This window comes from Chinchilla lanigera, unplaced genomic scaffold (genome assembly GCF_000276665.1).
Source record: "Chinchilla lanigera isolate Chin_1 unplaced genomic scaffold, ChiLan1.0 scaffold00056, whole genome shotgun sequence".
Taxonomy (NCBI): domain Eukaryota; kingdom Metazoa; phylum Chordata; class Mammalia; order Rodentia; family Chinchillidae; genus Chinchilla; species Chinchilla lanigera.
This window is the reverse complement of record NW_004955457.1, coordinates 14770766-14797032: the sequence shown is the minus strand read 5'-3', so window position 1 is coordinate 14797032 and position 26267 is coordinate 14770766. Positions and strand designations below refer to the sequence as shown.

The 26267-nt window shown below is 36.9% G+C and overlaps 1 long non-coding RNA gene across 1 annotated transcript in view; it reads right to left on the bottom strand.

Moving 5' to 3' along the window:
* The window catches only part of LOC106149915, a 48476-nt gene extending 29044 nt beyond the window's left edge, over positions 1-19432 (bottom strand). The window contains exon 1 of the long non-coding RNA XR_001236380.1: positions 19297-19432. This is a non-coding gene — a long non-coding RNA (uncharacterized LOC106149915). The remainder of the gene's footprint in view (positions 1-19296) is intronic.
* Between the last annotated feature and the right edge of the window lie 6835 nt (positions 19433-26267).

Here is a 26267-nt window from a genome sequence, read left to right as displayed (position 1 = left end):
TCTCTCTCTCTCTCTCTCTCTCTCTCTCTCTCTCTCTCTCTCTCTCTTTCTCTCCACTTATCTCTCTCCATTTGGCTTTTGTTGCCATCTGAAATTTGCCCACAGTTACATATGATCATAAGATTAGGAGAAGAACACAGTAAAACCTCAGCTATAAGATGACAATATAAATTTCACAAGTTGCATTTTCAGAGAGTTAAGAATCAATGATAGAAATTTATTTTTGAATTTCTTTATAAATTTGCTTTACAACTTTTATATTATGCTTTCATTAAGCAAGAAAAAAACTGAAAGGACTAAACTGAAACTTACCAAAATAGTATTCAAGTTAATTTATTTGGATTAAAAATTAATTGTATTTCTATAACTTGTGTAGCTTTACTCCAATGAGGAGATTTATACAGGTTTAATGTTCAGATTTGATTACCTCTTGGTAGCAAAATTTATATTATAATTTTATTGTTGTATAAAGTATTAGTGATAGAGTACACGATCCTTTAGTTGTGAGATGTTTTCCTAAGTGCCTATGACAAAGGAAAAATAATAAAATTTTTTTGACTAAGGGCTACTTATCTTCTCTTTTATTTTTCCTTCCACCCAAGCAGCTTCCTGTCTACTGTCTGCAATGCTAAATTTAACAGTCTCTCTTTACCTTTACAATTCACTGCCGCCAACTTCTAAGCCTGTGATGCTTTATACTTTCTGTTGTTGATAAGAAGATGCTGTATAGATCTACACTATACCATATAAAAGCAAATCAGAAGATGATAATCTAGGCAAAATTAAACAAGAAAACTATGATCAGGGAGCCCACACCTTAAAACCTGTACTTGAAGAAGTGAAGAGTAGGCTGGGGTAGAACTGGACCATGGATATGTAATCTCAGTAAACCGCAGACAGGTGCCTTTAGCTTTGTTTCTTTGAGTCAAACAGTAATCCCCATTCTTAAAGCCATTTTAACTGTTTCTATCAAGATCAAAATATCTTGAATTTGGTGTCAGGTTGAAAGCATTTTATAAATGCAATAGAGGCCTTCCATATTCAAATTAAATTTTGATACAAAGAAGAAAAGAAGCCTAGCTATATTTATTCAGCATTCACTGAGATAAACCTGTTATTATTTCCTTCTTATAGACAAAATCATTGAAATCTAGGTAGCATAGTCATTTGTTTGTAGTCTCATGCTGCTAGTAAGCAATAAAGTCATCGTGTTGATCCTAGGGCAGACCTACCCCAACCTACAGTCCAAAGCTTAATCCTGACAACATGCAGCCCTTCAGGAATAGGACCCAGTGGTCAGACTCTTAGGCCTGTGAGTACAGTGATCAACCCAATGTACAAAAAAATCAATTTAGGAATATTCATAGTAGCTCAAGGTATTTCATTCAATATTTTTATCCCATCTATAAAGTGTAATAATCATCATCATCTTAGAAACCAGAGGCTTCATAATAGGATGAATAAAGTTTCTCAGACCACAGTTTTTCCTTGGAATTTTCACTGTCTTCACAGCGCTTGGCCCCTAAGTCTATCTTTCTAAGAATATAGATGTTGGAATTTACATAAACTTATATCCACTAAACAAAATATTCACATTTGGACCCAAAATTTTGATATTATCAGAGTGTGATTTTGCCTCTTCCACAGGAATGAAACTGTCAAATGGTACAAATTGTGTAAATTGTGTTTCCTTGGGCTCAAAGCCCTCTACAGTGTGAGATTCCAGAATGTATTCAATGGGTGTCTATTGAACTAACACCTGCTACATTGTAGCATCCATAACAAGTTCTATAGAGCTGTGCACAGAAGAGATAATCAATAAAGTTATATTAGAAAAATGATGGTTTCTTTATAACATGAAGATGGATGTCTCACTCAAAATATGAAATAATAACAATGATTTTTATGACACATAATTTAAAATACAAGATGACAAAAAAAAAAAACAAGGTAATGTACCATCCACAAAAAATGACCTCAAAAATTTCTTAGACCCAAAATTAACTGCAGGATTTTTATTCACGTGCTTAATGTAATCTATAATTTCTTTCCTATTCAACTTTGAAAACTACAGGAAAATGGGGAAAACACCCCATTATTCCCTCGTATAGGATACTCTAAAAACCACTTTTAATTTATAACCTTAAATCTAAAGACAAGCATTTCTTCTAAAAATACTTATGGAGAAATACATCAATATTATTAAAGATTTATTAAAGCTATTTTTTTTTTTAAGGCTCACATTTGGTACAGGAATTGAGACTGAGTGTAAATGTAAAATGAAGGAAGATTTTTTTTCTTCCTATATTTTACCTAATTTGTATACTCTTCCTCACCCAGGAGACTATGGCCCATTAGGATAGAGCTCAAGTCTATTTTTCCTGTTTCATCCCCCAGACCTAAAGACAGTGTCTAGAAAACATGTGCATTAAAGAAAATCTGTTAAATGTTTATTATTGAGTTATAAATATCATTAAGTCCTGCAGGATTTCAGAGGATTTCAGGATTTCAAAAAGATTGCTGGTAAACGGAGTAATTGAAGAAGACTCTGCAAAGAAAAAAGGTCTTGATTTGAAGACAGAGCTGGAATTAACTTAGGCAGGGTTACAGCGAGTGTCTTCTGGTAAAGGCAAGGGGTGGAGTTGAGAGGAAAAGGAAAAGGACAGAAGTGGGTGGGTACAGGAGGATAAACAAACATTCAGTGATAGCAAGCAAATGGATTCAAATGCAAGCTTGGGGAGGATTTTGTAGAGAATAAGGAAAAGGAAGCTACAATGATCAGATTAAAATTTAGAAGCCATGAAATTCAAACACGAGGGTTTTTAATGTGAACCTAAATGTTCCAACAAACCACAGCCTAGAGGGCCCGGGGTCTAGCTCTGTGGCACAAGCGCGTGCTTGGCGAGCACAAAGTCGGGAGTTCAATTCCCGGTACTACCACCCCTGAAAACAAAATCTACAGAACAATTAGTGCATCAAAATAACTGAGGCCGCACCTCTCTGGAGGCTGGGGCAGGAGGATTCTTGCAAGTTTGAGACCAGCCCGGGCTAGAAAGTGGGCTCAAGGCCAGCCTGAACTGCATAGGGAGACCCTGTCTCAAAAAGACAAAAAATAAATAAATAAACAAACGAAGGAGGAAAACTAAATAAGAGATGATTACAAGAGTCCAAGTGGGAAGTAAATAAAACCCCCAAAATGTTTCTGCTGATGAATTTTTGGAAGACAGCTCCTTAAATTTACCAAACTTTAGTTTCTAGGATGAGAGGTTTAGAGATCATCTCGACCAGGCCCTCTATGTTCTATGGCTTGGAGCCCCAAGAACTAGAGAGACTGACTGATTGGCCAAGACTGCAAAGTTGAGGCTGAGCCCAGAGCTGTCTTCCAGCCTCTGGTCCCATTTCTCTTTCCATTTTAAATGTGTGCCTGGCTCAAGGAGAGTCTTTAAATTAAAAAGAATTAACAAAGTAGCAAATACAGAACTGGGATCTTTATTGCTATTTCACTAACCAAACAGTAACCTTATTTAATAGATCTTCCCTGCCACACAGACATCCCGCTGAAGCATTGTAATAAATGTAATAAAAGGGGAGATTAGGGCAAACATCGGTGGGAAGACATTAATTAGAGGAGGACCTCAGCAATTCTCAGTTGACTAATCCTCAAACCCTGTAATTCTCATAAGAAAACTGGCAGTCTTGCTTTACTTCTTATCAAAGAGAGTTTCCAGCCAAAGAGAGTGGCAGTCACAAGTAATCAGAATCTCATTAATTTTATTAAATATATTATAAAGTCCCACAACAAATAATTAAGCCCTATTAAACAGACACACGATTGTACATCTTATCTCTTTTTTATAGACATAAATAAAATGACAGCACTTACAATGAAAATCATGAACCATAATTATTGTTATTGACAATAATAATACTTTATGTTTGTCATAGAGCTTTTGATGCTTTTCAAAGCATGGCTATTGCCTCATAATTGGCACACCAAGCATTTATACCCTCCCTAATCTATATAAATAATCTGCTAGCTATTACAACAGCACTTCCAATGGCTAGACAGATTTTCAACAAATATGGCACCTATGTTCGTGATGTCTTAAGATATAAAGTAACGATTACTCAATAAGTCCAGTGGAAAGAGAGCTAGCAAGGGTCTCAAAAGGAAAAACTATCACCATCATCATCATTATCCAGAAGCCTCCAGCCATGTTCAAGGCTATAACTGGAGTACATAGGTGTGACTCATGCATATCTTATTAGACTATGACCTAAGGCTTTTTTCACCATCAAAATTGTTAAAGTTTCTCAAAATTGTTTTTTTTATTCATGTCACTCAGTGCTGCCTATTTAGATAGATATTACTGGCTTCTAATAAAATTCATTGCACTTTCATTTTGTTTTTTTACTGTACCTCTGTTACGAATGCAACACAGAATTTATCATTTTCAACATTTTTGGATATGGCCATTAAATCTATTGCCTAATGCACTAGGCAGAGTAAACCCCCAAAGATGTTATGCCCTAATTTCTGGGACCTGTGAATGTACTCACTTGCACGGCAAAAGGGATTTTGAAAATTTAATTAAAATCATAGCCTTTAAAAGTGGAAGACAGTGCTGGACGACCCCATAAGCCCAGCCTGATCAGACGAGCCATTGAGAACAGGCATTTCTTCGTAGTCAGAGAGGTGCTGTGAAGATGTCAGAGGCTGGAAGCACGGTAGGGAGTCAGCACACCTTTGCTAGAGGCAGCTACAGAAAGCGTGGAGAATGTGAGCAGTGTGTAGGAGGAAAAGTTACCACAGCTGACGCCCAACAAGGAAATAGGGTCCTCAGTTCTACAACCAGAAGCAGCTGAATTTGGCCAACAACCTAAATGGACATGAGAGGAGATCCTCCCCAAAGCTGCCAGTCAGGAATGCAGCCTGGCCTGAGTATTGGTTTTGGCCTGATGATACCCTGAACATGGGGCCCAGCCTAGTCTACCAGAATTCATAAATTCCACAAAGTCTGAGGTTGGCACGTACTACATGTCTGTAATCCTAGCACTCTGGCAGACTCAGAAAGGAAGATCACAAATTCAGGCCCAGCCTGAGCAACTTGGGGGTTTAGCAAGACTCTGCCTTAAAATAAAAAGGAGGAGGCCTTGGGGACGTAGTTCAGTGCAGCTCAGTTTAAAGGCCCCGAGTGTAGTCCCCAGTACTGGAAAAGAAAAAAAGGGGGAGAGGGGACAAACTACCTGTATGAAAACCAGTAGAGAAAGCTGCATTGTTTACAGATGCTACGTGTGCAATGTGTCCTTGTCCCCAATGCCGTGCTGTCTGGTTAGAAACATAAGGTAAGGTCCATATATTAGTAAACCAAAGCAATAGCAAATTATGTGACAAATAAAGGCACATAGATATCAGAAAAAGAAGCAGCAATCCCATCTAAGTCATTTAGGGAAAGTTTAAGAGTTAGATATTTCCTATGTTAAAGACAATGATTCTCAAAGTATAGCATGCACTAGATTTGCTGGAATCTCCAGAAGATCTGATTAAAATGATCTCACTCAAAAATTCTCATTCAGTAAGTCTGGGACAAAGCCTGAGAAGCTGCATTAGCACATTTCCAAGTGATTCTGATGCTGTGGTTCCTCAGACAACACGTTGAGAACCACTGTTAGAAGAAGAGAAAAAGGGCTTAGGTGAATACATACACCTTAGCAATGTGAGCATTCTTTTTTTCTTGTTTTGTTTTGTTTTGGTTTTGGTTTGGTTTTTTTTCCGGTACCAGGAACCGAACTCAGGACCTTGTACTTGCCAGGCAGGCAAAATCTCCAGCCCCTGCAATGTGAGCACTGTTCAGCACCAGTGAGTCACCCAACATCCACGCAGCCCTTTGCAGAGACTGATGAGGCCATAAGTATTCAGGATATATTTGGAATTGGGAAAGGTCTAAAGCAGAAGAAATAATAATCTAATTAAGGAAGCCACTGTAATAGCCTACACAGAAAAGACTCATTTCAGTGAAGAAGGAGCAGAAATAAAAAGGAGGAAAACAATGCTTGCAAATTAGCAAAGATTAGGAAACAAGAAAATATTAGTTCATCACAGATTGAGGAAACTTGGATGTTATATTAAAGGTGGTTGACTCTAAGCTTGTAATCACTGACATTTTATTTTTCTCTTCTATCAATTTTGGTTTCTGTTTTAGAAAAATATATTGATTTAATCCAAATGGCCAAAATTACTAACAAAAGCTTGTTCATGTTGTTCTTATATTTAATGTATTTAGAACCTGCAATAACGTTGCCTTTCTCATTATTGATGGTGACCATTTGTAGGATTTCGCTCTTCTTCTCCACTCTTACAAGAGGCTTGTCAGTTGCACTGACCTTTTCTAAGAACCATTTCATTCTTTTGGTTGTACTTGAGGTTTGGACTCAGGGCCTTGTGCATTCTAGGCAAGCACTCTACAACAGAGCTATACTACCTCCCTTGTTTGCATCTAATGCTACACATTTCTACCTAAGCACTGCTTGAGCTGCATTCTGAAAATTCTAATAGTCTGTGTTTTCATGATCATTTGATTTGAAATAATTTTTAGCAGTGTTGTCATTTCTTACTTGACCCACAAATTTTTATAGTTATTTTAATTTAAAGACAGCTGAGGAATTTGGGTTAACTTTTGGTTATTGATTTCATTCCCTTTGGAAAAACATATTCAAAATAATTTCAACCTTTTGAAATTTACTGAGACTTTTCAACACCCAGATTATAATAATTTAATAAATGTTTTATGTGCATTTGAAAGGAAAATAACTTGTTATTGTGGGGCACTTGACTGTATAGAAGAAGATTAGGTCAAATTTGCTGATCGTCTTATTTAGATCTTTTAGGTCCGCACCTAGATTTTTATTTGTTTTCCTCCCACCTGTTGGGATACGCCTAATAGAGTCATTTACTCTGGGTTTCTGTGTTTCTCTTTTTCTTCCAGTTAATTTGTGCTTGATATTTCTTTACTGTCATAAAATTATGTTATATATATAAAGACTTAAGATTATGACATTGTCCTTGCAGTTCATCTAACATTTAAAATGTCATTATCTTCAGTGACAGAACACAAACTTGATTTCTTAAGTATAATTTCTCTGGAATTACTTATTTTTGGTTACTATGTACCTGCAATAACTCTTACAATCCTTTGTTCTTAACCATTGTTAAAATTTGAGAAGTGTCCCTCATAAACGTCACACAGTTTGTTCTCTCAGTCTGTAATCTTAGTCTTTTTCTTGGCATATTTATTCCAGTTATATTAAGTACTAGCAGAATGAAGTGGGTTTTTTTTCTTTTTTTATCTATTTTACATTTGTTTTTTATCCTTCCTTGCTATACTTGTGGACTAATCAACCTTTTTTGTTATCATCCTGTTTTCTGGCCTTGTAAGTGGTTAGAAAGGCCTTTTTTTGCCATTACCTTAGATGACATAACATGCTTCCCTACTATATTACCCTTAAACTATTACCACTCTCTGAAAAGCGCTACAGTCTTGAAGCGATTTAACTCCATTTACCCTTCTTGCCTTTTAAGTTGTTTTGTATTTTAATTTATAATAGTTTATAAATATTTTAAACTATAAAAAATTTTTGATAGTTAATAATTACTTGTTGGGTACTCTATATTTCCTTTTATACTTGTCTTGTGTAGGATCATTTTCTTCTTCCTTAGGAACTCTCTTTAATATTTATTTTGATGCAGGCCTTCTTATAACAAATTCTTTGCTTTTTATTTACGGTAAATATATTTATATCACACTTCCTTTCTGAAGGATATTTTCTCTACATGTAGAGTTCTAAGCTGCCAGTCATTTTCTCTTAACTCTTTCAATATGGTCTTGGACTTCCTTATTTCTGTTAAGAAGTTAACTATAAATTAGAAAATTATTTCTTTGAAGTCAATATTTCTCTGCTTTAAAAATGTTTTCTCCTTGCCCTGGTTTTTAGCAGTTTGACTTTGCTGCATGAGCACACATTTATATATGTATTTGTGTGTTCATGTGTATGGACGTATGTGTGCATTGATGTTGTTTAGTTTTTGCATTTGCACTTGAGGTTTGCTGAGATTCTAGAACCTGTGAGTTTGTCTTTCATCACTTTGGAACACAACCATTATCCCTTCAAACACACTTTTTCTAATTTTATTTTTTCATTCAAATTATACATATACTAATTAGATGTATTTACTCCCTGCCACATCATTTGTCTGTGTTCTATATTTTCTATACTTTCTTTTGTTTTAGTTTGTGCACTTTCTGTTGCCCTGTGTGCTGCTAAGCACTCTACTGTTAAACTGATACATGTGGCCTTAATTTCAGGGACAGTAGCGTGTACTTCAGCCCTACTCTGACAAGAAAGTAGACTGCCTGAAGAGGAAACAACAAGAAAAAAACTGTAAATGTAGGCATGAGGAGAGTGGAACCATGACACTGCATGAGTCCCTGGACTCAGAGGTGCTTCAAACTAGTACCATCCTTGATATTTTAATGATGTGAGTCCACAAATCTCATTTTTGTTAGTTAGGATTTGGTTCTAGGAGTTTACGTGTTAATCCTGACACGTATAATCACCAAACTGATATTTAGTACTCCAGTGACACTTCTGTTATCACTCTTGTCCTCAACCAGTTCAGATTAAAACATATTTGTGTGCCTAAGCAGCAGAAATTCACTTCCATAAGAAGCTTACACATCCTGTAGGAAGAAAAGCTGCCCAAAGGAAAAGAAGGTGGAGACAAGCATACTCCGGTGTCAGGGTTTTTATCTAGCTGCAACCCACAAAGCCCCAAGCGCTCATTGCTGGGGCTTTTGGGAAGTGACTAGATCACCGTGGGTTTATATTTCGTTGTGACGTTGGGAGGCGGAGCCTGGTGGGAGGAGGAGGCCACTGGAGACGTGGCCTTGAAGGGTCTATCTCCCTCCTCCTCCCATGATTCTGCTCTCTGTTTCCTGCTGCTACGCCCTGAGTGACTCTTCTCTGCAGTGCCCACTTCCCATGACACCCTGTTTTCGGGCCAGACAACGATGGATTGGAACCTCTACAAACTGAACCAAAATGAACCTCTGTTTCCTGTAGTTGTAGGGGTCCGGTGTTTTGTTCTAGCAGTGAAGAAAGTAACTAAGATATCCTGAAACAGCCCTTCAGAGTTGGGATGAAGAAGAGATGTGGGTAATTGGTTCAGCTGTTCTCATGTAGGACACCATGGGGTATTTTTCAGCAATGGCCAGGGGTAGAAGATTCGCTGGTGACTGACTGGTCAGAGTTTATTAAGCAGGAGCAGGAACCACTGAAGCAAAGATGCCTAAAACTCATCTTATTTTGTACCACAGCTTCAGGTAATGGAGAAGCCTTGATTCACTACATCTACCTACCGCTTCTCTGTCGCTCTGTGAAGATTGGCTAAGTTTTACCTCTAAGTAGCCTCAGAACCTGACATTCCTTGCGAATGGTGGTGCATAAATGTATTTGTAAAAATACCAATATAAAGTAGAAAAGGCATTGGACAGAGAATGAGGAAATAAATGTTCTAGGTCCACCAAGATGATCTTGATGACTCCAGTCAAGCCACAGAGCTTCTGTTTCAGTTTTCTGTGAAATATGCAGTGCCTGGTAAACCTGGGAAGTGATGACTGAAAAAGAATGTGGCAAAGCACTTGGTAAATGAAAAACTACAATGGAAAGGGCTAATCATGTTCTTGATGTTCATAAGGTTTACATTTATGTTATTCAATTTATAATTTAAAGTCAGAAAGTCGATTAAGGCTGCAAATGAATTCCAATGTCAAAAATCATATTCAGATTATTATTAAGAATCCTCAAGGTTTGAGTAGAATTAGAGTCACATTTTCTCACTGTGGTGTTTACTATGAGCTTACCACAGGCCATGGCTCATGCTTGCAATTTGCACTCATGATCTGATAACTCTAGAAGGTTGGAGACACATTCTGATATGAAATCACTGAATAACGAGGTCATATTTGAAGATCTATGTGTCCTCCATTCCCTGCCCTTCTCATCAAAATTCATGGTCCAGTGACTCTTCAGGTTATTTTAGGGCTGTCGCATTTCTTGACTTTAGAGAGTATATTTATATTGAAGTTCCTTTAAAGGATGCCCCAGGAGTTATACAGCTTCTAATTTTCTGAAACTTCATTTTATAAGTGTTAGAGCACTGAAAAGACAAGATATAAAGAGGATTCAACCATCTTGGTCTTTCCAGAGCCTTTTGTCAACCATCCCTTTTCCTGTCTCTCTCAAGCTTTAAGCAAGTCAGAGGTGTCTTCCTGGGTTTCCTTGCCATGGATCCTTGCCTGACTCATCCAGCTCCCTGTCTTCCACAGAGATTGCATGTGAGAGACCATATCTCCAGCTATGGTGCCGTGCTATATGCGCTGGTGTTCATTTTCAGAGCCGCCTCTTGAATCTGCTTGGATGGGGTTAGCCAAGTTGTTCACTGTGGCGTGACCCAAGCAGACAAGATGCAAATCAAAAGATGATGGAAACATCCTCAAGTGTTTTTACATAGCCAAATATCCTATGATCAGAATGTCTTTGTAAAGACATCACTGTTTAGTTGCAAGAATCCAAATTAAATAGAGCACAGATACTCATGAAGAGAAAGAACACAACTTACATGTGCATTATCAGAAAACAACTTATCTGAAACTTATATGTACCTTAAAATATTTTATGATAAATAAGGTCATAGAGGAAGTTCATAACAGAAACAACTGACATTTATTTCATTCATTTATCTATCAGTATAGAGAGTTTAATTAGCATTCCTAAGTATGTGGTGTCTCTTGACCACTTCTAACACTAAAGGTGTAGATTTTATCTGATACCAAACACAGGTCCATGTTCCAGACCAATTTTTCAGCTCCAACTGAGTATCCAAAATCTCAGTTCAATTCTGACACTGACTCCCAGTGTTAGTACAGAAGTCCAGAGATTCAGGGTTCTGTCCAACACTGAACCACTGCAGAAGGCAGCAAGCATAGAGTGCCCAGGCTCCCTACACTTCCTCCCACTTGAATACCAGTTTGGGGGGACCCATACTTCCTCCTCTAGTTGACTAACTAGAATGACTCACAGAGCTCAGGAAACCCTATACTCCTAGTTCATTATAACTGGTAGAAATGAACATCCAGATAAAGCAGTACATGGGATACGGTCCAGAAAGTCGGTAGCATGAGAACTTGTGTCCTTCTGAAGTTGGTGTGTTTACCCTCAGAGCACCTGTGTATGTTTACTAACTCCCCAGCTCGCCAAAGTCATTTAAAGTTTCTATGGCGGCTTCATTACATAGGCTCCATGTCACTGGTCACTGTTGATTGAATTCAATCTCAGTTTATCTCTCCTCGCTCCCCTGGAGTTTTGAGGGCAAGACAGGATAGCTCTCTGGCATGTGGTTAGTTTCTGTGCTGCCCAGTTCTCATCCTGAAAAGTTCTAGCTTCCCAGCCATGGGCCATCTCATTAGCACACAAAAGACAGTAAATTCCAAGAATTTTAGGCTATTAATAGCAGGAACCACTGAAAAAATATTTATTACTATTATATCACAATAAAAAATGCACATCATAATCTCTAGACTCAATGCAATTTTAGTGAATTATTTTATGCATACTGACTGATTCTAAAGTTTATATGGAATGGAAAAGAAACTGAACAGACAACACATTATTGAAGTAGACTAAACCTGGAGGACCAACGTACCTGATCCCAAGGCGTAATATAAAGCTACAGCAATCAAGACAGGTATTGGTGGAAAAATGGACAAACAGATCAATGGAACAAATAGAGAGCCCAGAAATAGAAGGGCATAAATATACTCACCTGGTCTTTGACAAAGAGAAAAGGAAATAAAATAAAGCAGAGTCCTTTCAACAAACTGTGCCAAAAGAACTGGATGTCCACAGACAAAAAAAGGATCATAGACACAGATATTATAACATTTGACAGAAATTAACTCAAAAATGATTTACAGGCATAAATGGAAAACTGTAAAATTCCTAGAAGATGGTAGAAAACCACATGACCTTGAGTATGGTGAAACTTTTCATATATAATCCTAAATGTATGCTGCATGCTCTTTGGAAGAGAGTTTGGTTAATTGTCTCAAAATTGAACATAATCTTAAAGACTTTTGCTTCATAAAACACCATCTCAAAAGGATGAAAACACATGCCACAGGCTGGGAGGCAATATTTTCAAAAGACACATCTGATAGAAGATGTTACCTAAAATACACCAAAAAAGAACCTCTTAAAAGACAATGTTAAGAAAACAAAAAACACAATTTTTAAAAAATGGGTCAGGCCAAAGATATAGCTCAGCAGCACAAGTGTCTCCCTGGCAAGTGCAAGGTCCTGAGTTCAATTCCCTGTACCCCGCCCAAAAAAATGGGTCACAGACCTTAACTAACACCTCACCAAAGAAAATATACAAATGGCAAAGAAGCATGTAAAAAGATGCCTTACATCACATGTCAGCAGAGAAATGCAAATCAGACCTGCCATGACATACTACTATGTGTCTATTAGAATGGTTAAAGTCCAGAAAATTGACAATGCCAAATGCTGATGGCAGTGTAGAGCAACAAGAACTCTCTTTTGTTGCTGGGGGGATTCAAAATGACACAGCCACTTTGGAAGAGAGTTTGGTTAATTGTCTCAAAATTGAACATAATCTTACCATATGATCAAGCAGTTCCACTCCTTAGCATCTATACAAAGGGAATGAAAATGTACATATATGCAAATGGTTGCACACAGGTGTTTACACCGTTTACTTGCCAAAACATGGAATCACCCCAACATCCTTTAGCAGGTGCATGGATATGCTATAGGATATACAGACAGTGTGAAATATTATTTAGTGCTGAAAAAGAAATAAACTATCAGGCCATACAAAGACATGAAAGAACCTTAAATGTGCATTGCTAAGTGAAAGAAAGTAATCTAAAAAGGCTACATACTATATATACTTCCAACTGTGTGACATTCTAGAAAAGGGATGGTGGGATAAGTAGGTAAAGCACAAAGGAGGTTTAGGAGGCTGGAAATTGTGTGACATTTTCATGGTGAGCACATGACATTACCTTTCTACCAAATCCATATAATGTCCAAGTGAACTCCAGTGTAAGTCATGAATCTGGATGATGATGACGTGTTAATGTTGGCTCATCAGTTGTACCACTTTGGTGGGAGGTGTTAACAGTGACAATAGTGTTACCAAATGAAAACTCCAGCTGTATATGTTGCTTAAAGTATGAAATCACAGCCAGGTGCAAATATGCAGGCTTGTAATCCCAGGTTCTCAGGAGCCTGAGGCAAAACATCATACACTCAAACCTAGCCTGAACCTCGCTTGGGCAGCTTAGTGAGACCCTGTGTCAAAACTTTAAAAGGAAAAACAAAACTATGGGGATGTAGCTCAGTGCAAAGGCCCTAGAGTCAGTCCCCAGTAGAGGAAGAACAGAAGGAAGGAAGGAAGGAAGGACAAGAGGAAGAAAATGAAAGAGAAAATCATAATGTCAAACAATATGTATACATATGACATATATAAAAGCAATTTTTTAAATTTACATATATACACAAAATGCTACAAATGATTACCTTTTAGAAACAAGTCTACTGTGAAAGAACAAATAGGAAAATCCATTGTTCATTCTATGTAAGTCTATTTGGTTTAAACTTGTATGATGAATTGTGTTCACATTTTACTAGTGATGCTAAGATACACACACACTTGCAAAGACAATCATATCTGGAAAGCAATTTTCAGCCATGTGTAGGCAGTGCTCTGAAGTGCCACGCACATGGTGTTTCCCTGTGGGAGGACTGCCCTCTGTATTCTGTCCCTGCTAATGTTTCAGAAGATTTTACATCATCAATATGTGGAAAAGTCTTACTGGCTATCATCAGCCTTCAGAATCACTCCAACACCCTCAACTGCACAACAAGTATGATTTTTAGATTTGTCATGCAGTGCAGCACCTCTCCTCCCCACAATCTTCCCTGAGCGCTCCTCCATCTCTGCTGGTCCCACCCAGCCAAAGGACTTCTGTTGGACTCAGGTCTGAGGCTGCATGAGTAGTAGTACTAGGCAAGTAACTGACAGTCACAGAAGTGCGTGTCTATCAATTGCAAACTTGTGAAGTTTGTACCTGCCTTTCATGGTTACTGCCTGCGCATTTTCTGTGAAGCATAGCATTGAGCTCTCTTTGAAGCCCCAGAAATAAGAGCTACTGTTGTTATATTTATTTCTCTGATTAAGTCATCTCCTTCCTTTATTTCAGGATTTGGGATCTGTCAACTCCAAAGTTCCTCAGCACTTCATAATTACTCTTTAGGAACTTGGCTGATCCCAACTTTCATCCATGGGCAATGAAGACAGTTACTTTCTACAGGATCCACATTTCTCTACCTTAATCACTCAAGGTACGAGGCAGCAGTATCAGAACACACAGTGTGTCCCAGTACGTGAGAGAGAGGAAACTTATTTCCTCAGAGGACTGTTATTCTCTTATTACTTGATTATGAAATTTTGTCTTATTCTTTCATAAAGTAAAAAAGAAAATTTATTTCCTTATAATCAAAATAACTTTGGGTTATTTGGGGTGAGTGTGTCTTGCTTTCATCTTGTGTACCAAGAGCCAGACTTGCAGAAACATGAGAAAGGAGATAAATCTTTCTTTTTGTAGCATAAAGAAATGACTTTAGGGTAAAATATTCATAAAAGATTTGTTGTTACATTTTTCTAGATCACTTTATGTAAAGATGCACAGATTATGATTTTTAAAGGACTATTTACCTAGAACTGCACTACGTGTGCATTTCCCATTTCTCAGCACAGTTCTGGTGATGTGCAGAGCATGCTTGAATTTGATTCCGTAAAGCATAGCATTCATACCTGGATATAACATGCTTAGTGATCCATAAAATCCATGTTATGGCTACAGGTGAAATTATATTATGGTGACATTCTTTCAATTATTCAGGTAATCTTACCTCAAACCATTCTATGCTTACTATAACATTAAAGTGCAATTATACAGTGAAATGCTGTTTCTCAATGCTGCTTTTTATTTTCCTTGTAAATAAATCCAAAGACACTATAATCACATATGACTCAAAACATTTTAATACTTTAAAAATTCATCGTTAAAGTGGGGTTGGCTCTATTGCTGCTATTGTAAAAAAAATTTAAATCTATATAGGTGTCCGTATCTTACAAAAATGTGCCGGCTCATGCACACTTTGAAGACACACCAACAGCTCTGAACCCAGCTGACTCCTGTGGGCTCCTAATGGCTACCAGTCACAGCAGATGCCAGCCTTTCTGACATCTGGTCTCTCTGTTGTGGTTCTTACGATGCTATTGTAGGAGTCCTCATCTGTCACAGACATCTAATACTTCTTCAGGAAATCATGTCCTATTTAATAAATTCAATATAAACTCTCTATTCCATTAGCTGCTTTGGAATGTGTCTCTCTTAAGTAAATTTCACATAAAAATCTCAATCAGAAGTATTTTGCCCTTATAAGGATGTATAAAATTAAAATGGTGAGTTTTATTCCTTCCTATTTCCCCTTACCCCTTCTAGATATAATAACCTATTTCTGAAGTAATACGTATAATTCTGTGACAAATCCACTTTAGCCTTGGTAATGCCCTTCGTTTTGACTTCAAAACATTCATTGGCTCTCATGGATTTGTACTATTTAACACCCAGATAAAGGTAAGCTGCCTTTTTTAATAATGATGGATTACATTTTCTCGTTACATGCTCTTATTCAATTGGATTTTTTCAATTTAAGCACATCTATTCTAGGAGAAAAATGTAATGTCAGTCTGAGAATAATTGTAGTTATTAGAAAAGTAAACATAATGAAATATAAGCAACATAAATGTAAATTAGCTGATTAAATTATATAAAAGACTAATATTTTCCACAGAGAAGCAGTGTTGTCTAAGCGCTGTCGCTTTTACCTTTCCCTTTCTTTTTTAATATAGGAAATGTCATGACTTACATCTTCCCATAAGGAAAGATATATGGACAACACAGGAATCTTTTAAGTAGAAATACGAGTTTGGGCCATGTGTTGTCAAAAAGATATTATCATATTTTAGTTCAGCACCTTCTCCAACATTTCCTAGGCTAACAAATGTATTATTATTTTTACAGATGTTCTTCCTGAACACTAGTTGCAGACTAAGACTCATTTATTGTATATTTTATAAAGACCTAGAAGACAGCAATTCAAAGTTACTAATACAAAGAAATAAAAACATTTAAAGAGAAGGAAATGCTCATTGCTTTGATTTGGTCAATAGAAATTTGATATGTGTATAAAATTATTGCAGTGCACTCCACAAGTAAGTATAAATACTATGTGTCTTTTAAGGATTTTTTAAAATAAAAAGCCTCAAGTTTTTCCAAAGGGGCTAGTCCTAACTTTCTGATACTATCACTGATCCATTGCCCTTATTTGATCATGTAGAACTCATGTGCATATACATAAAAGTATTTTACTGAGACCTCTACTACTCAGCTAAAAGCCATGAAAAATGTGTGCTCATGTTACTGAGATGTGAAGAATTTAAATTGTTCACTTTTGAGTAATTATTTATTTTCTTCCAACTTGAATAAGTCAGTACTACCCATCATCATAAAATTAGCTATGATCAATATGTCACATACAACCATCACTTTGTCTATGCTTTTCCTAAACTTCATAAGCATTCCAGAAGATGGGCAGGAGAGATGTGCAGATCCTTTTTCTAGATGGGGATTCTGAGGCTCAGAGCTGTAAAACATCCTTCCCCAAACTCCACAAAGAGCTAGTTTTTCAAGTAGTCTTCCATCCCTGCCTGGTTGAGCTGATTCTAAGTGTATGATCCATCCTGGACACGCTGAACCTCTCACATTCCTGGTACCCAGTGCTGAGATTCAAACCCAAGCATTACTCCTCCTCAACATCCGGTGCTGTGTCTAACATCTAGTGGGGATTTCGTCAATGTTCAATGAATGAATGACTGCATAAGTGAGTGAATCCATGAAAAAATAAAATATTAGGCTCAGTAGGATATAGAACATGACCCCTAAATTTGAACTGTACTATTAATTTCTTACAGCCAAGGTACAAAATAATGAAGGTATATATTAGTGGCATAATCTCCTTAAAATCACATTCACAACAGTATTTTTGAAATCCAGCATAAATTACTCACATTTTGAAGTACTAGAATTTGTGTCTCTGTGGAATTGGGCATATTGATGTCTTCCAATGTTATCACTCAGCTTCAGACTTTATTATGATCTGTTAATGGAACTTCCCCTTTTTGCAAGTTAGATTAAGACAGCCTGATTCACATACATTGCTTTTTCAGAGATACCCATGTTTGGGTCTGACCTTTGGGTTTTAAATCATGTTTTCTAGTGGAAACTCCTTTGGAGAGCAGAAAGCAATATTCAATATTTTCAGGCCTGCTATTGTTAAAACAGATCTGCAGCAATGAAACTGAAATAAAGTAAGGATGGAAAAGTAAGATGGAAAAGTAAGAGTTCAGAAGAACCAAAGAGATTGAGAGAGAGGGAAAAAAGGATAGGAGGAAATGACTGAAGAGAGAGAGAAGAGAAAGAGAAAGAGAGAAAGCTCTGTATTTGTCAACCGCTAGTAACAGGCATATAGCAGGGCATAATCCTATTTTTGTAGGACTATTTTGTTAAAATAAGAATATTGTGTTTTTCTCCTTTAAAACATTTCATAACAGCGCACCAAAAGAGAACTATACACACCCTCCTGTTTCATTTCCTGCCTTCACAGAATGTTGTGTTACTAAAATATTTTTATTACAGCAGAACCTGAAGCAATATAAAATGTTTGCTGGAGGATTATTTTTAGTCCCTTTAAGCTGAACTTCTGTAATGAAATCTATTTACAGACATTCCACAGTGCCCTATGGTTACTCGCTTATGCAGATGAAGCATGACCCTGGGAATAAACCTCTTGCCCTCGTCATCCGCCCTGGCTTCAAAGGTCTCAAGGCAATCACTTTTTTAAGTGAAAAGATTTTTAAGCTGAATTGAAATAGAAAGACAGCAAGCATAATGTGATACCCAATATGATATAACTCAACCATTTACTATCTACTGTGTTCCCATAAATATTTAGATACTAATTTATAAATCCATTTGGAATAAATGTGTTTGTGTGCAGTGACTTTTTTCAGGCTGTACTTTCACTATGAATGCTAAGAACTAGAAACCAGTACCAATCAATAGTCATTTGCTCTAACTTCATTTTTTACTTCTTACTTAAAGTAAGGGTCACTAAATTGGGACAGAATTGGTTTATTGATAATAAATTCTCCTCTGCTGATTATATTCTCACTGAAAATATATTTGTGCTATGTACCAAAATAATCAAAGTGATCAGGAAGATTAATATAATTCTGTGAGAACAATATTACATGAATATATGATATTAGCACTGAAATATGTGGGTATTTATAAGTAATTGAGGATCTACTTATAAGTAATTGAGGATCTAATTTTTAAGAGAGAAGGGTAATGAAGTCAAATGATTGCACTTTCAGCAGTACAGTGAGTAGAAAAGAACTGTTTAAAATGTTTGAACAATCATCACAATAAACTCTATAAGTTTAAGGAATAACTCCCTGCTGTTTAACAGCATGGAAGAAAATCCAGACTGTTGGTTTGTAGGACAAATTGTTAAAGGTGAATCTGCTTCAGGTGACCAAGGATTAAAATCACCTCATGGAGGACTCAAAAATCTCAAGGTCGGTATTATTTTAATTTACTGTCAAATTAGGAAATAATCCAAAATAACTGTGGGACTTGTAAGCTAAAATGTCTACTATGCAATATTTCAAAGAATGGTAAACCACAGATGACTAACTTTTTAACCTGACCAAACAGTATGATGAAGTCAGAGTGCAAAAAAACACATTGGAAATTTCCTGTAAATATTTTTTTTAATTCCCTAGTTTAGTTCACTGAAACTACCATTTTTACTGATATAAGGAGTCTTATTAAATTAAATATTTATCCCTTAAACTCTATTATTTACATTCTGCTTTTTTGTTATTGATCATCAAATTTAGGTTATGGTATTTTACTACACATAGTTCATATTTAATAGTCAAAATTTTACATAGGTGACTGCTTAGGCTTTGAAATGCTCTGACTTTCAAAGGAGACCCTCAGGACCAGAGCCACTTACCTGGAAAACCCGAATAGACGTCAGAATGGGGTAAACTGTCCCAAAGGCTTGGCCAGCACGGATGACCAAAAGGGAGGGCACAAATAAATGATAAGTCCAAAACACAGACCAGAAGCAGGAGAAGTAGTTGCTAGAAGGTGACAGGCAAGAGCAAGTAATGACATAAAATATTTTCTGCCACTGAGGATGTTGTTGAATTAAAGAGAAAGAATGCACAAAACCACAAAGACAGAACAATGCAACAGAACTAAGAGCAAGTAATTTTGAAGAAAACAGCATGGCAAATCAAAATACAATTAAAACACACTAAGCAATTGTAATGCTACAGAAAAACTAAGAACTCAGTAGAAAAAAATGAAAGACTTCAAACTTACTAAAAATAGGAAATCTATTTAAAAACATTCAATAATTAAAGAAAAATATTCTGGGGGAAAAATATATATATATAGTTTCAGCTTAGTATTTATGCAAACCAAAGGGGATTTATTTCAAAAGCATTTTTCCAAAATGATATCTACCTACTGTTAAATGTCAAGGATTAAGGAAATGTTTGGGAATAATTTTGACAATAGATGCTGCACTCTAGCGTAAGAAGGCAGTGGGGGCAGGCCCATGGTAAAGAACTTTTCCTACAAGTGGAGCATGCTTGCAAGTTGACCTTCAACAGATTAAAATCAATTGTTCATTTGTTCATTTATTCTCTCAGCAAAGATTAACTGACATTTGTTACATGACAACTACTGTATTTACATGTTTACATGAGGAACTAAACAAGAAAAAGTCCTCTACTCTTCAGCATGTAACCAAGTATGGGAGGAAAATACTAAAAATAAAAAGAGCAAGAAGTAATGACAGACTGGGAGAAGCATGATAAGGGAAAAAGCGGGGCGCAGTAGAAAGGTAACTGGGGAAGGCTTTGCTCTAATTTATGGATGGATGGCCTTTCTGAGAACTGTTCACTAGAAAACCTGAGATGGAAAGAACAAAAGTTGAGCAGTCAGCAAGGAGGTTCAGGTGTCATCTAGGTAGAAGGAGAAAAATGATTGGAAGACCAGAAGGAAGAATGGAAGGAGCTCAACAAAGATCTGACAAAAGTTTCAGGAGATGAATCTGGAGTGATCCACTGCAGAGAGACTGTAGATCTATGGAAAGAGATTTAGATGTTATTTATTTGCATCAGGGGACATTAAAGAGCTTCACACAGGCCACCAAACAATCAAAAGCAGAATTACCAAGAAGCTACAGAAGTTTCACCTTTAAGGCCACCTGTGGGCTTTCCAAAGTCCCAGAAGATGTCCTAGAAAAGAGTTCATAGGGTCATATGTTTTTGTAGTATTATAGTGCAAGATTATCTGTACATATTGACTCTCTCAACCTCTAATGTACCCTATGAGAGGATAGTCCCATTTGTACATTGTGATATCTCAAAAATCAGAATACCTGTCATGTAATAGATGATTGATTAATATTTATTGAATGAATGAATTATCCTCAATGCTCATTACATTATTCCTTGACAGTAATACTAGTCTCCAAATTGTCCTCCAGTACTACAGATCTACGCTTTATATATAAATGTGGGTTTTATATAAACCTGATCATAATAGTATCCTTCTAGCCTAGTATTTTTCAATCCCCCCCTATATCCTATGAAATAAAAGATCAGTAATTTAGAGCATAATCAATAGGACAAACAAGGTATATCTGAATTTAAACTCAGACCCTGAACCTATTAGATCATGTAGATAAGTTGCTTAATACCTCATTTTCTCATCTCCTCCACAGGTTTGTAGTGAATATTAAAAGAGATGCCTTTATTATCCCTTGTAAATAAAACTTCCGTCAATAATGCATACTCCATGCTCCGCAAGGCATGTCAGCGTTGAGTTCTATAAATGTAAGTGTTCTCCTGCCCTGACTTTACCAAATCCCTGTCTCGAATCATTGCTATCACCACAGGGCTTAGCCATTAGAAGAAATGCTGGTCAAAGAAAGTGAGGACCGCATATGAAATGCAAATGTCCTTTGGAAGGATGATACAAAGCCCAAGTTCCAGTTCCATGGGGTGACGTGGTCTCAAGCCTGACTAGCAGAGACACACGTCTAGGAGCAGGGAGGCAGGGGTAGCCAATGAACTCAGCTTTTGATTTGTTATTCATGAATTCCTCTGGCACATCTGACATCACAAGCCTTTTTCAGGATTTGACACTTCTCGAAGAGTTTCTTTTCCTCTAATGGAGAATTTGAAAGGAATCATCCCTATTTCTTTACAGTCTTACAACATAAAATTGCCTCTTAAACATATTACCTTGAAGCTATTTGAATGCCTACTTACAGAATTCATTTTCTCTTGCACTGAAAAAAAGTATCACAAATCTCCAGTTTCTTAAACTAGGTGGGATTTGCTTGGCAGATCATGAGGTGCACTTCGTTGAGTGACAAATAACTATATCACCTCTTATTTGCCATGCCACTCCTCCCTCCCCCGAGAGCATGTGTCTCCTGGGTACTGGTGCTTCCCACCAAGATCAGACTTGTCCAGGACCTGTGAAGTAAACTGGGCTACTTTGTATTTTGAAAGCCCAGCAGAGGACACAGAGAAGATTGGGTGTCCTCAAGATTCTGCCCGGTGGTCTGACATCATAGATGCTTCCCAGACCCACTGCACCTTTTCTTCCCCATTGAGGCATGCTGAAACAAAATGAATTGTCTCAATAATTACTGCCTTCAACAACCTAAAATTAAATGTATTATGCTACAATGGGAAAGAAATTCGCTCAGAAAAAAATTGAAGGGTTAGTCATGCAAGGAAAGCTTTAACATACAACTAGTTATGTACTAACTAAAAATTTGTAGAAAAACTTTTAAGCAATTGTAGGAAAATGTGCTTTCATATCATATGAATTAACAGATGTCCCTTTTAGTCCTTTTTTAGAGAAATAACTATAAAACTAAGCTTAGTTCTAAGTAGCACCATAAAAAGTTGTGTTTAGAGTTTAAATTCTGCTTATTTAATGTTGCATCCATGCTGACAATGTACCAGTTATTACTATTAAAGGCATAGCATCACCCTAGAAAGTAATTTAACAATGAATAGCTTGTTATGAGTAGCTAGTGTTGCTTGGTAAATCCACCGCCTTTTGGTAAGTTTACATAAAGACTCTGATAAGGTCTTTGGAACATCTGTATTGAAGATGACACAATTCGGGATACTCAGGGAGAACTGTTGACAGTAACTTCGCGCTGGCTGCCAAAGTCAGTGACTCTCTCTTGCGATTATGGAAGGCCATTCAGCTTTGTTTTTATGAATTTAAAAATGACTTCAGCAAATCCCCTAACGGTAGTTAATGGTTCTTAATTATACGATGTGCTAAAATAGAAGAATGTCTTCTTCACTGAAAGGTAGTATTATTACTAAAATTGTCTAACTTTATATAACAGCAAAATTAAAAGACGACACAGCAGAGAAAGAAAACTATCTCAAGCAGTGGTTCAACAATATCCAAATTTTCACTTTTCTGTGCCAAGTTTTACTTCAGAGAATAAGGCTTAGTTGCATAAAATGTCAGCGAAACATAAGATGAAATTTCTGAAGTGGATTTCAAGTTTAAAAATTTTACCTAAAACAATTTTTTTATCAATTCATGAAAAACATTTCACAACCCTGATTGATTATGCAAGTATTTCTATGATTGAATTTTTTACTTTAAACTTGAATAACACTATTGTCCATGTTGAGCCATTCTCATTATTATTCAACAATATTTTGAACAGGAATAAAAAACAAGCATCAGGCATTCAAGGATCTGATAGCACCTAGAGCATGAGCAAGATCAGCACCCCTGATACTGTATACACCCCTTCAACTGTGGACAAGAACTCTTATTTCCTTCCAACTCATGTAAACACAAAAGCAATTCAAGAGTTTCCGATCCTCCTCTGTGTTAGGAACTTACATACTCGGGGCTAAGTATGTGTCTAAACTAAGTTTTTACATTTAATCCCCAGAAACCCTATGAAATTGACTTTTACAAACTCCACACTATGCATGAAAAATGTGAGGCTTAGGAAGGTTAAACTATATGCTCAAATTACACAGACTGTGAAGAATACAAACAAAATTCAAATCCCTACTCCGTTCAACAGGATTCAAATGCCAAGCTACCTCCAAAGCTTAGGCTCTGTGGCTCCACAAAGCTACTCTCCTAGATCTAGCTCTTCACTTAGCTGCTCCACTTAGAGCTAAGCTGACTATACATTCTCAAGTAATTTTCACATCACTTAGTCAATAGTGCACTCCCTTCACCCCTCATCGGACAATAATTTCTGTGGCCGCCCTTCCCTGAAGTCAGTACATACAAACCTGAATTCATATGTTTTCTACCAACTCCCAAAGACTGTCCCATTTGTGACTTTATGAATATGAACGACACAATAGCCTCATTCAAGTTCCAAAGCCGGAAAACTGCAATAATTCTTCCTGTTTCATTTCCATATCCAAGAATCCATCACATACCATCCTGTCTTCTACATTACATCTTTCAAGTCCACCTTGTCTCCAACTACAGTTTTACCAGCTTAGTTTTTACACTCATAATTTCATTCCTAGACTGTTGTAAAAGTTCTCTGCTGACACTTTTAGCTCCGGACTTATTTACCTCTAATCTAGTCTGTGCAACCCAATCATAATGAGCTTCCTAAGGGACACATCTTGTCACGTAATCATCACAATTTAAAATCTGAAAGCCTTCAGGATAAAGCCCAATGTCTTTGCAAGGTCTACAAGTTCCTCCATTAATTGTCTCTTGCTTACCTCTCCTTCCTAATCTTACTACCCCCCACATACAGAGATTATATTCTGCTTCACTGATGTCCTATAGTCACCAAACATCCAGGAATGTCCTTTGCCTTTATGCTTTGAAACAGTCTCTTCCTACTTCTTGAGAAATTCTTCTTCCACCCCACATCTTTCTAAAAATCCACCCAAGACACTTCAACTTCCAGCATTTCCTGACTAAAATCCTGCTCAGTACCACATTGGGCCCAGAGGCCACAGAGACACGTTGTCATGATCCAGCTGGGCTCTGAGGTCGTCCACTTTTGCCATTTCCATGCTGCTGAGGGTCATCTCCTTGGGTGAGTGATGGTGGACTGGAATGCTGATTCTTCTCTCATACTGTCCATATACCTTTCTCCCTGTTGCATCCAACATTTTCTCAATTGAAATTAAGATCAAAATTTTTTCTTAATTCCTGATTATTTCCCAACTCTCAAGTTGGTTTAGACATCTTCCCCCGAGCATCTATAATATCCAAGGCACAATGCTCTGGCTCTTGCCTGTCTCATTTAATTCCAATACCAAAACCAGATCTGACACAGCATACATATAAAATATATTGCTAGTGCTAATAATAATATAGCATACTTGTTTGTTAAATTGGATTCAATTAAAGATAACAGTGCTGAAGAACATCTATTATGTACTTGAAAGTCTGAAAACTGTAAATCTTACATCCTATGGGATTCCTTTATTTTTAAGCAATGATGTGCAGCCTAGATTTATACTAATATCTATTCAAATGATAGAGTCAGAAATTCAGAGGCAAGAGGAATCACAGAATCCAGCCTGAGGATTTTAATTCCATTGGTTAGTATTTTATCACAATCATACTAAATCTTAGTACATAAAACATTCTACTCTCCTGCTATCCCCTTAGAATTACAGAAGTGGGAATTGCCATGGTCCTAAACAATCCTGGCCCTTCTGTTCCATGGGCAAAACTCGTTGGGCTTCCAAATAGCACGGTGGAGCAAACTTTAAACTAATTCTTAACTGACAAGAAAAGGGAAAGTGAAGCTTAGAGAAGACCGTGACTTTCCCAAGAGCACCAAGTGACAAAAAGTAGGACCTAAACGCCCCGGCACCCAAGCCTACACTCTGTACATTTTTTCCACAGTAATTCTAGCAGAAAAAGAGCTTATCTCTGGGACCTCTAAAAAACATAGTCCTATTCTTCCAAAAAGCTGTTCAGAAGGACCATGTAAATAGAAATATGACACCAAAGATATATTTGAATGAATTACAATGAAAAAATAATTTTATGAGTTACCAAACACTTTGCCTAAAATACTGATAACACTTGGCTAGACCAAATACATTCCTGTCTGTCAAATGTACTAAATTTTTCCTTATGTCAAATGTTTAGCAGAGTCTCTTATAGACTTCCATATGAGTCAGTAATAATAATAATAATTTGACAGAATCCCATGAATGTATCTCCTCTCTTAATCAGCAGTATTCCAGTGACAAAACTCATAGCAGCAGGTAGCAGTGGGAGCCATCCTCAAAAACCAGATATAAACTTTAGTGGATCTTGTTATGAGTTGTATCCCTCAAGAATTCAAATATTGAAGCCCAAACTCCTAGTACCAAGAATGCAATTTTGTTTGAAATAGGCCACCACAGACACTGTTGGTTAAAATGAGCTCATAAAGGGGGACAATGAGCCCCTAGACGAATATGACCATTGTCCTTCCAGGGGAATTTGTAGACACACAGCAAGAGAAGGCTGTGTGAAAATTGAGGATATGCTGCTACAAGCTGAGGGACCTCAGATATCGTAAAGATTTCTAGAGAAAATCTAATGCCTTCAGAGGAAAAGTTGCTGGAATGACACCTTAAGCTCAGGCTCACAGTCCCCACAACTGAAGGGAATAAATTTTATTGTTTAAGCCACTCAGTCTGTGATACTTTGTACAACAGCTTAACATACTGACATAGTTCTTGATTTTCAGTTGCTCTCAGATTTTTCTTAATTATCTAATGATTTTTTTTACTTACAATTTCCAGTAGCTAAAACTTGATCCAGAAAAAAAAAAAAAAAGTAAAACTGCATTACAAACAATTACGTGATGTCACTATAAAGAGAAAAGAATGAACCCAGAATCATAAAAATGTAGACAATTCTAGA